General features: G+C 50.1%; 1 protein-coding gene across 5 annotated transcripts in view; it reads left to right on the top strand.

Annotated features, from left to right (window-relative positions):
- The first annotated feature begins 793 nt into the window (after positions 1-793).
- CLCN4 (chloride voltage-gated channel 4) overlaps positions 794-10,318 on the top strand; it is a 52,477-nt gene continuing 42,952 nt past the window's right edge. Inside the window, exons 1-3 of one of the 5 annotated variants that reach the window (XM_081124841.1) lie at positions 794-994; positions 2,152-2,443; positions 7,456-7,555. The gene's annotated coding sequence lies outside the window, so the exon portion shown is untranslated. The remainder of the gene's footprint in view (positions 995-2,151; positions 2,444-7,455; positions 7,556-10,318) is intronic. The other 4 variants (XM_081124842.1, XM_081124839.1, XM_081124840.1 and 1 more) reach the window with 4 other exon arrangements.

The following is a 10,318-nucleotide window of genomic DNA, read 5'->3' as shown; positions in this document are numbered from 1 at the left end:
TTAATAAACTGCGAAGGTATTTCCATGTCAAAAAGTATCTACTACCATGCTCATTTTAAGTTCATTGAACAGATGTCTTATGATTTAACCCACCCTGTTTTTGGAGATTTAACTTGCTTCTGGTGCTCTGAGATCATAAATAATACCGCAGCAAACTCTCTCAAGGTGATTCTCTGTATTCCCTGCCAGGTCGAATTCCTGCAGCAAATGACACCCACAGCTGTGGGGCCCATAGTGTTTTTCAAATGATGCATACTTGTGAGGCTTTTGGTAAAAATTGCTAAACAGCCCACCAGGAAGACTGTTCAATTTACATTCTCATGGGTGGTATCTTTTTTTTTTTTAATTTAAAAAAATCTGCCAAAATGACAAGTTCCACGGGTGGGTGTGGGGATTGTTGGAAGAGGCATCTCATTCTGTTGAAAATTGCATGGCCCAGTTTTTTGCCTTTCTGAATTGCCTGTTTGCTGTAATGATTTTTACTCTTAAGCAATCACCTTGAAAACAGAAGGTGAAACTAACCTACAGGCAAAGTATCACCCACGTGGAGGAAGGTGCCTCTATGAGACACAGAGCAAGTCACTTCAGACCTCAGGAGGGCATTTTATAGCAACTGCTCCCCCCATTGGTTCTTGGAACTCCTGTCACAGAAGTCTGTGCAGCCTTGCAGGGCGTCCTGTGTCAGGGACACCGGGTTCTCTCTGGGCATGAATGCACCAAATGTAGGCAAAGGAGATTGGCCTACCCGGGCCTCCAGAGACAAGAGGTGACAGAGCCAGCTGGGCAAGGCTGAGTGGCTGAGCCGAGCACGTGATGCTCCCAGGCTGGCTGGGGGTGGGGTGGCGAGGCCTGGGCGTGAGAGGCTGAAATGGACTGTCACCTCTGACAGGAGAGGGAGCCTGTCAGTTTCTGTCTCCGTCAGGCCCTGAACCCACAGGAGCAGGGGATTTCGGTAATGTTTTAACTCTATATCTCAGGAATCTGAAAGCAAAAGGTAAGTTGCTTATTACTGTGAAAAACAAACTGGAGCAGAGTGACCTAGAAAACCGCACGGCCACTTTGTTGATTTTTAAAATGTGTTGAAAATAATCAATGGCCAGGAGAGGGCCATATTTATCCTTAAATTAGAGACTGGCCTCTGAACAGAAATTTTGTTCATCTGAAGGGAACGGTGGTAAAATGCCCGGGTTAAATATAGAAGGGCATGAAGGCTGCTGGAATAAATAGTAAGTCAGCCCGCCGGCTTGTAAAACAATCTATTTCACACCCCTTTCAGGGGCGCGAGCAGGGGAATGTGAAAATGGTGATTCAAACTCAAGTGCAAGTAAACCAGTGTATGTGAAAGTGGAATACAAATAAAGACAGTTCCTGCTTTTGTCCTTTCACAGTTCAGATGCGTTTATGTGGTTTGGCAGGAAAAGTTGCTATGTTCGCTGCTCAAGTTTGAAATATGACATTTCAAATCTCTGAGTGACCACAGTTGGAGTTGTCTGAGGCTTTCTAGGCAAGGCTGCTGTCAGTTGTGTGCGGGAGATGTTGACATTATGCATATTTGCTGGAATAATAAGATGACTCACTTCTGCAGGATGTGATAAAAATTAGAAAATGTGAAATAATGAGCTACTGGGAATTAACTCTGTCATGTCAGAGAGATCAGATTCCTTTCCAGAGGATTTAAGAAAAGAAACACAGACATGAGTACAACCATGATCATGCAAAAGGGCCTGATTTTAAATAATCAGATGTAGTATAAATATGTTGTCACTATCTTTTTCTTTGGCAAATCCAGGTTACTATTGGAAAGCCGCTATTGAGAGTAATTAAAAGCACGATTCATCAGTGCAATTAGTATAATATTCCATGATGAATGTGCTTCAAATGAAAGGGTTTGCTATCATGTTTCATACGCAATGTGCAACACTGACCCTCTATGCAAGGTATGTCTGTGCACTCAACATTTTAACTGTCAATTCAATTTGCAGAAAATATATTTACTTCTCCATTGCATTTGATAAAGACTTGAAAAAGAAAACTCTAAATTATTTCCTTCCATTACTAATTCCCCTTATTTCGAGCTCTCTTGCAATCCTATTACAGGCGTGGAGCCTGTAATCATTTGGATTTCTCCCTCTGTGCGATTGTTTCCCGTAGTTGGTGGAGAGCCAGGCCAGTCGCGCCGCGAGCTCAGCCCCGAGGGAGGCTGGAGCGGGGCTTCCCGGCCACTCGCTCCTCACCCCCAGGGACTTCCAGGGTCCGCTCCCGCCCACCCGCCACCTCCCACTGCCACCGCCCGCCCGCTGCCACCACCCGCCCCAACGGTGTCACGTTGCGGCGTGGGACCCGCCTCCGGTGACGTCATCGCGCTCTCAGCCTTCGCTTGAAGAAAGGATGCTCTAGGGTGCTGTGCAGGTGGGTGGCCCGGCTGCACCATGCGGCACTGCAGGTAAGGGGTGCGCGTCGCCATCGAGTCCGGGCCTCAGGCCTGCAGCCCAGCGGCCCCCCAGAAAGCCCTGGCGGGGCCTCCGGCAGCCGCGAGTCTGCAGGCCCCCAGGCGCGGGGCTGCGGGGGGATGGAGGGGGGCTTTTGCAGCCACGCGTGACCTGTATCTTTGCATGTTCATCCTGGGAAAGTGTGCAGGGGCCAAACAGGAAGACCTGGCCTCTTGCTCAGGAGGGGAAAAAATCTGGAATGGTCCCCGACACATGCATTATAAAAGAGAGGCGGGCTTGGCCGAGATAACTCAGCCGTTTGCAGCTGTCACTGTGCTTCTTAAAAGAATGGCCCATTTACTAATCCTCCTGACCGGTTCGTCCTCAGCACCGAGCCCTGTTTCTTTAAAGCAAAAGCTGCTTTGCTCTGGACAGAACGGGAACTTCTCTGTCAGCAATTTAAACAGCTAGATATGTGATAGAATTGTTTTGCATTATTTTGCAAGGTTCCAGCATTTCAAGGGGATATGTCATAAATGTAGTTTTTTTCCTTTCAGGTGTTTTAAGTAGATTTAAAAATAACAGTATCCAATAAAACAAACTACACTACACTACAATGCAGTGCATTGCAGCCTCTAGAGATAACACGCTAGGGTATGAGAAAGCACATCAGCTCTCGTAATATCACATCTCTTAAAAACAAAATGGTCTTTGGAAGGGGGTGGGGTGGAGATGACACCCAAGCCCAAGAACTCCCAGTGCTCTTTGAATTCCCTTGCTGAATAATTAGCTTGCTGAATGGAGGGGCTGATGATGACTCAGCCGCAGATGGAAGGGGGTCAGGTGACTATTCAGTTCGGTGGGATTTTTATGGACCCTTGACAGGTCCAGACCTGTGTTTAGATTCCTTTCTCTGGTTCAAAAACAACATGAGGCCAGGACAGGCGCGGGTGCCCTTCGGAGGAGAACGTGGCTTCCTTTCCTGTAAGGCCGGAGCCCCCAGGAGCTGTGGCAGCCAGGAGCTGTGTTGGGACTCACCGTGAAGTGTGGCCCAGCAGCAGCTGGCGGGGGGCTGCACAGCCAGGCCGCTTTAGTTGGTAATTGAAGCAGGCGTTCCCCTCAGAGGCCGCACACCCGCTGCGCTGCTGCAGCAACCCGGGATTTCTTTATTGCCACGTTCTTCATTTGGCTCAGGCTGGCTTCATCGGGTCTCCATCCTCGCTTCTGCCCCAGCCCAGCCCGGCCCGAGCAGAGCCGAGCAGATGGTAGAGAGGGAGTCCTGGACTGGATTCCACATCTGGCTTTGGGGCTGTGTAACCTTGGACAAGTCACTTGGTGTCTTTGGGCCTCAGTTTCCTCATACTCGAAGTAACCCAGGAATTTAGAACAGGGTTCCCTATCCTTGGCACTAGTGACATTTGGGGTGGAATCATTCTGTCATGGTGGGGGTGTCCTGTGTTTTGTGGGATGTTCGGCAGTATCCCTGGCCTCCACCCACCAGGTGCCAGTAACAAACCTTCTCTTCTCTCCAAGTTGTAACAACAGGCATTGACCCCTGTGTGTGTGGGCGGGCATCCATTGGCTGGCTGAGGGCCACTGATTTAGAAGGTCCCCACATGTCTTCAGCTCTGGTATTCTCGAATTCATCTTCCTATGGTTTGTTTGATGCTGAGCCCTTGCTCAGAGATCGGACTCCCTTCCATATGTTGTATATGTTGGAAATACAATGGGAGGCTCTTTTATGCTGTGAGGCTCCAGAAATAGCTCTGCCAGAAGGGGAGGCCTGTTTGTGTGCTGGATGTAGCTGGGAAGCCAGCTTGGCACAGTGTCGGGGAGAGGAAACCGCCAGGCACTGGGTCAGCGTGTGCGTGTGTGGCAGACCTGCAACATGTCCTTGTTTGGGGCTACTTGCATCCAGAGGGTGGACTAACAGTTGAGTCTCTCTTCTGTTGCAAAGGTGGGAAAAATGGTACCTGCAAAAGCATGAGCAGGAAATGAGATGAGGGGCACTGGTGGTGCCGATGGGGGGAGGGGGTGGTGGCAATGTCCACCGCAGGTTGAGGAGGCCAAGACAAACTGCCCTGGGCCCCTGACATGGACACCTCCTCTAGTCAGTGGGGGTGACATGCTTTAAGCTTCAGTGCAGGACTTGTGTCTAAAGTCTGGCCTCTGCCACTTGGTAGGGCAGCTTTGCTCATAGCCCCTCCCCTCGGAGCAGCTGCTGAATCCATACAATGGGGCCACTGCACTTGCTGTCTTGCTCCCTTGGCTCTTTGGGGGGATAAGATAGATGTAAGAAAGGTCTGCATGCTTGGGAATTCCCAAGAGACAGGATGAGGCGATGGCTGTGGCATTGCAGGTGGGGGCTTAGAATAGCCAGTTCAGTTGTCCTTGTCACCCCCCTCCACCCGGCCTGGAACTGCAATGTGTCCCTCTCCCCATTCCCCTGCCATCAGCTCTCTCTCGGATTCTCCTGGCCCCATAAATCTGGTCTCCTCGGGAGGGTTGGTGATCAGTGTGAGAGAGCCGCTGTGCAAGGCTGGGCGCAGCAACCACTGCCACCCTCTCCTGGCCACTGTTCTTACAGTCACGTTCCGGGCCCTCCAGGCAGCTGCCCTGTATCCCGTATCCCACAGTGGCCCTTGCTGCCAGCCTTGTGTGCCTCAGATGTCTCGGCGCTCTCAGTAGGCCATTGGGCCCTGTCTCTGCAACACGTCAATATTGGGCAAGAAAATAAAAAGGGGGAGGATTCTCCATCAAATGAGACTTATGAGACTAACTGTCGTGGTCAGCACTGCTGTTGGGGCACAGTTCCAGGGACTGGGTGGCTTAACAGCAAGCATTTATTTCCCACAGTTCTGGAGGCTGGAAGTCCAAGCTCAGGGTGCCAACATGGTTGGGTTCTGGTGAGGACCCTCTTTGGAGCTACAGATGGCTGCCTTCTCCTTATGTCCCCACATGGCAGGAAGAGAGCCAGCGAGCTCTCTGACCTCTTCTTACGAGGGCATTAGTCCATTCACGAGGGCTCCACCCACACGACCTGATCACCTCTCAGTGGCCCCGCTTCCTAACACCGTCTCATTGCAGGTTAGGATTTCAACATATGAATTTAGAGAAGACACATTCAGTCTTTGACGATGACCAAATATAGCTGGTAGTCTTTAATTGGATCCTAGCCTGAACAAACATCTATAATAGGCACTTGGGGACACCTGGGTTATGTTTATGTGACTGCCTACCAGCTGATACGAAGAAACTACTGGACATTTTATGAGATGTGATATTTTGTGGTGCAGTAAGCACCCAGCTAAACCCTCCTGGATTGCAGACAGAAACAGTGAGCTCAGATGCTTTGAGATACTTTGTTACACAGCAGTGGATACACTGTGTGTTTGTAGAGTCTTATTCTTTGAAGATGCACGCTAAAGTGGTCAGGGATGAAGTGCCATGATAGAATAAGTTACTTCTTACATTTAAAAAACATTTTTGGAGATGTCCTTAATAAATGGCTGAATAGAAGACATGAATTTATACCTGCCTCTATGTTCAGTCTGTTGCAAGATCACATGTCATGTAGCCTCTGGAAAATTCTGCTGTACACTCACAGGAGAATCAGAATAGAAAAGGTAAATAATTTAAGATTATTATAAAAATACTTTGACAGCATAGAACCCCCTAAAGAGTCTTGGGGACCCTCTAGGTGTACTCAGATCACACTTTGAGGACCACTGCTCTAGATCAACAATTGACTTTTCAATGGTTCTGGTAAGTGGAGAAAGAACGAGATGAGGCAAATATGGCCCAATAGGAACGTTTGTTGAGTCCATCAGTGTTCCTCATTGGACTCTGGATAATGTTCTGTGTAGTTGAAAATGTTCATAATAGAAAGTTTAAAAAAGATAGAAAGAAATGCAGACTCTTTAGACAGGTGGGGGGTTGTGATGGAGGAGGTGTGGGAGTGGGGAGCGTTTTCACCTGAGCTCCACGTGCCCTCGTTTGGAGATCAGTTCACATCAGCACGCTCACAGTGTGTCCCCTCGAGGGGTCATTTATTAAACTAGTACCCTGTTGAGGGACATGTAGATCACCAAGGCTTTTGTAATCAATGCTGGTGGTATTGTATGAATGTAAAAATGCTAAAGAGGAACTGATCCTCAGATCAATTACAGCCAAACCTTGTTTCTCAAATGTCTCGCATCTCAAACAATTTAGTTCTCAACCAAGCTGTTCACAGAGGGAAAAAAAAGTCTCGGTTGTTGAACTAAACTTCCCCAGTGACCTGACGACCCGTTCACATTGATACCTTAGCATGACAAAAAGCGGCTCTCAGGCAGCAAAGGAGATAATGCTTTTGTTGCTGGCGAAATCCACTAGCCCAATTTTAACACACAAAGAGACTATCAAGAGCGCTGCTGTTGCTAAGGGTGTGACAGAAACTATGAGCAAGGCAATTGAAGAGTGAGAAAAACTGTTGTTGATTCGTAAAGCAGTTAGCCTGGAACAGCATTTGGGAGGCAGGGACATGTGAAGAGTGAGAATGCAGCCTGCTGCCCTCCTGAAAGACACGGCCTGGAACAAGTGCTCAGAGGGATTCCTCTGAGGCTAGTAGGGGGTGGTTGGATAAATTTAAGAAAAGAAGTGTTTGTTTATAGATTAAACAGTAATTAGACATGTACTGTATATAAGAAAAGTTAAAACAGGGCATCATTTGGGGGTCTGGAACAAATTAATTCAATTTACATTATTTCTAATGGGAAAAAATGATTGGGTTTTCCAACCAATTGCTTCTGGAACAGCCTTCCGGAACGAATGAAGTTCGAGAACCAAGGTTCCATTGTAAATGCATAGAATTTACATGTTGGAAGCTAGCTTCAAATCAGAGTAACCCTTATGTTACTTTGATATGAGGAAAAGATGTCTGGAGAAGTCCGGTGACTTGCCCATGGTCACGTGACCGGCAGTGACAGAGGCGGGGACGCATCCACGTCTCTGGATGCCTCTACAGAATCTTCTCTTCTCCCTCTAGGCTCTGAGGTCAGGGACTGTGTGTGGCCCATTAACCACTGCAGACACCGAGCAGAGCACATGGCATAGCAGGTGCTCATTAAGTACTCGCTGAAGGAACGGTAAGTGAAATATTAGCATCCTGAGAAAAGACCACCAGTATCACGAGAGCTGCAAAGGCATTTCCATAACTGTGCGCCTCAATAGTCATCGTTTATTCACTCGAGTAGCAAATAGTTGCTGGGTCCCTGCTGTGTCTGGGCCAGGCTTCCTTAACTTGACAGTATGGGCATTGGGACTGGATAGTCTATGGTGGGGGCTGTTGTGCACTGTCCCGTGTTACACAGCATCCCTGGCCTCCACCAACTCGATGCCAGTACTAACCACTGCTCCACCCCCCAGTTAGGACAGCCAAACTCCAGACATTGCCAAATGTCCCCTGGTGGGCAAAATTGCCCCAGTTGAGACCTGCCACTCTTGGCAGTGGGATATACTGGAACCAAATGGGCAAGGTTCATGCCCTCTTGTTAATGACACTCGAGTTAAAATATAGCAGGAGGCGAGGATGGACAGTGATGGGTAGAGAATGCTCGTTAGACAAGTGGTCACAAAGGCTGCTCTGAGGCTAGCACGTGAACAGGGACCCAGAGGAAGTGTGGGAGAGCTTTGTTAGCATCGAGGGGACTGAAGGCTCAGGGCTGAGGGGACAGCCAGTGCAGAGGCCCTAAGGCGAGGCTAGGCCGAGTGCATTTCAGGAGCTGCAGGGAGGGCGGTGCACCCAGAGGCAAGGAACCCGGAGAAGACTCTGTGGGAAAGGTGTATGCTCCGAGGGGTAGTGGGGAAGACCTTGCCGAGCTTGGCAGGAGGGCCACCGACCCTGGACTGTTCTAGGTGTGATGGAAGGCCACTGGATGCTTTTGGATGGGGGAGTGATATGTCAAGACTTGTGTTGGAAAGGGTGACTCTGGCTCCTATAAGAGAGTCAGAGGTAGCTGAGGCGGAAAGCAGGGCGGCGGGTGAGCAGTGACCTGGGTGACCAGGTGAGCTGGCTGTGCCTCTCACTCAGCAGCAGTGTTGTGCTGGGCACCTGGGTGGGCCTTGCCTATCAAGGTGGTAGAATTGGGCCCGTGTAGTTACCATGCTCCCAGATGGCGCCTCATGTCCCAGTCAGGGCAGTGTTCCCCTGATGGGTGGTGATCACAGGGACAGCAAAGGAACCAGTGTGTACATTCTGCATATGATACTAGAAAGGTCTCTGGCTGTCTTATTGTGAATGTACTCACCTGAGTCCCCAGGCTACTGTTTGGTGGCTGTGATTCTTGGAGTCACAGTTAGATCTGTATACAGCTTTCTCACTGCCCTTTGAGCCCAGCACATTTTGTCACTGAGTCTGTGAGCTGGCTGTTCTCTGTGCCTGAGGGCTGTTCTCTGTGCTTGAGGGCTGAGTCCCCAGGCCGCATGCTCACTGGGCCAGATCATTCCCGCCCATCGGCACCTGCCCTGAGCTCTCCCTGCCCCTGCCACGCATAGGCCCCCATCATCTTGTATTACCTTCCTCCTGGACCTGTTTAGCTTGGCAGCTTTGTTCGTGGGGCTCTTGCTGACTGTCTGCTGGTCTTTGTGCGATTCTTGGGAGCATGGAGCCTGGCCATTGGTTGAACTGGTGACAGTCCCAGGCCAGAGCCTTCCCTGTCCGAGGTGATTGAAGTCACATAGGGGAGTCCAGAAGGGCTGGGGGCAGGCCCTGGACCCTCCCATTAGCAGAAGCTCTGATGCCCAGGGCAGGCCTGGGGCTTAGCCAGAGGCAGACCGCACACAGAGCCTGCATGCTGCTCCCCCTCGGGAAGTCTGCTTCCTGCCCTGGTGGCCGGGTGGCAGCCGGGCCTGCTTCTCTTGTGCCCTCCCAGCAGTTTTGACCACGTCTGTCTGTGGGCTGACTGAGCTTCTCCACCTCTTGGTTCTTCATGTCCTTTCTGGCTGCAGATGCTGAATGGGAAACATTTTTTCCCTCCACTGTTACCCTTGGAGGTGCTGGCTGCTTGCAGGGGCCTTGTGGTTAATAGGAGGCCGAGCGCCTCCATGACAGGAGTCATTTTTCCTCTTCGCTTAGTCACGCCACTACCAGCACCTCTGTGACCTTACAAATTGACTGTCGGTTCAGCCCTTGCCTTGGCCGCCCAGCTAGAACGGGGTTGAGCCACCCTGGGCCATGTTCCCTGTGGCCTTGTTCTGGGGACATGGGAGGGACACCTCGAGACTGTATCTGAAATCTGATGACTCCTTGCACATAACCTTTTTTTTTGTTATTCCTCACATGAGGATATTTTTTCCATTGCTTTTCAGAGACAGTGGGAGGGAGGGAGGGAGAGAGGGAGAGAGAGAAACATCGATGTGAGAGAGACATATGGATTGGTTGCCTCCTTCACGCACCCCCACTCGGGGCAGGGAGCAAACCTGAAACCCAGTTACCTGCCCTTAACTGGGAGTCGAAGCCAAGACCCTTTGCAGTGTGAGCCAACACTCTAACCACTGAGCCACACTGGCCAGGGCATGTAACCTTTAAAAAGTTGCAAGTCACCAGTATCTGTTAAATTTGATTTTCCCATGAAGGGAAGGAGTGCCCCACACAAGCGGAACAGAGATTGCTGTGGAGATACATGGTCAGAGGAGGTGAGGCTGAGGAAGTCCCAGGAGAGGGAGGGACACAGAGCAGCTGTCATGGGCTGAATCCTGTCCCTCAAAATTCACATGTGAAGCTACCCCCAGCCCCTCAGAATGCGATGTTATTTGGAGACAGTGGCTTTACAGAGGTCATCAGGGTAAAATGAGGCGATTAGGGTGCACCCTGACCCTGTCTGACTGGTGTCCTTATAAGAAGAAGTAGA

The sequence above is a fragment of the Miniopterus schreibersii genome, assembly GCF_964146895.1.
Source record: "Miniopterus schreibersii genome assembly, chromosome: X".
NCBI classification, from domain to species: domain Eukaryota; kingdom Metazoa; phylum Chordata; class Mammalia; order Chiroptera; family Miniopteridae; genus Miniopterus; species Miniopterus schreibersii.
The sequence above is the reverse complement of the archived record's forward strand: the minus strand, read 5'-3'. Positions and strand labels throughout refer to the sequence as shown.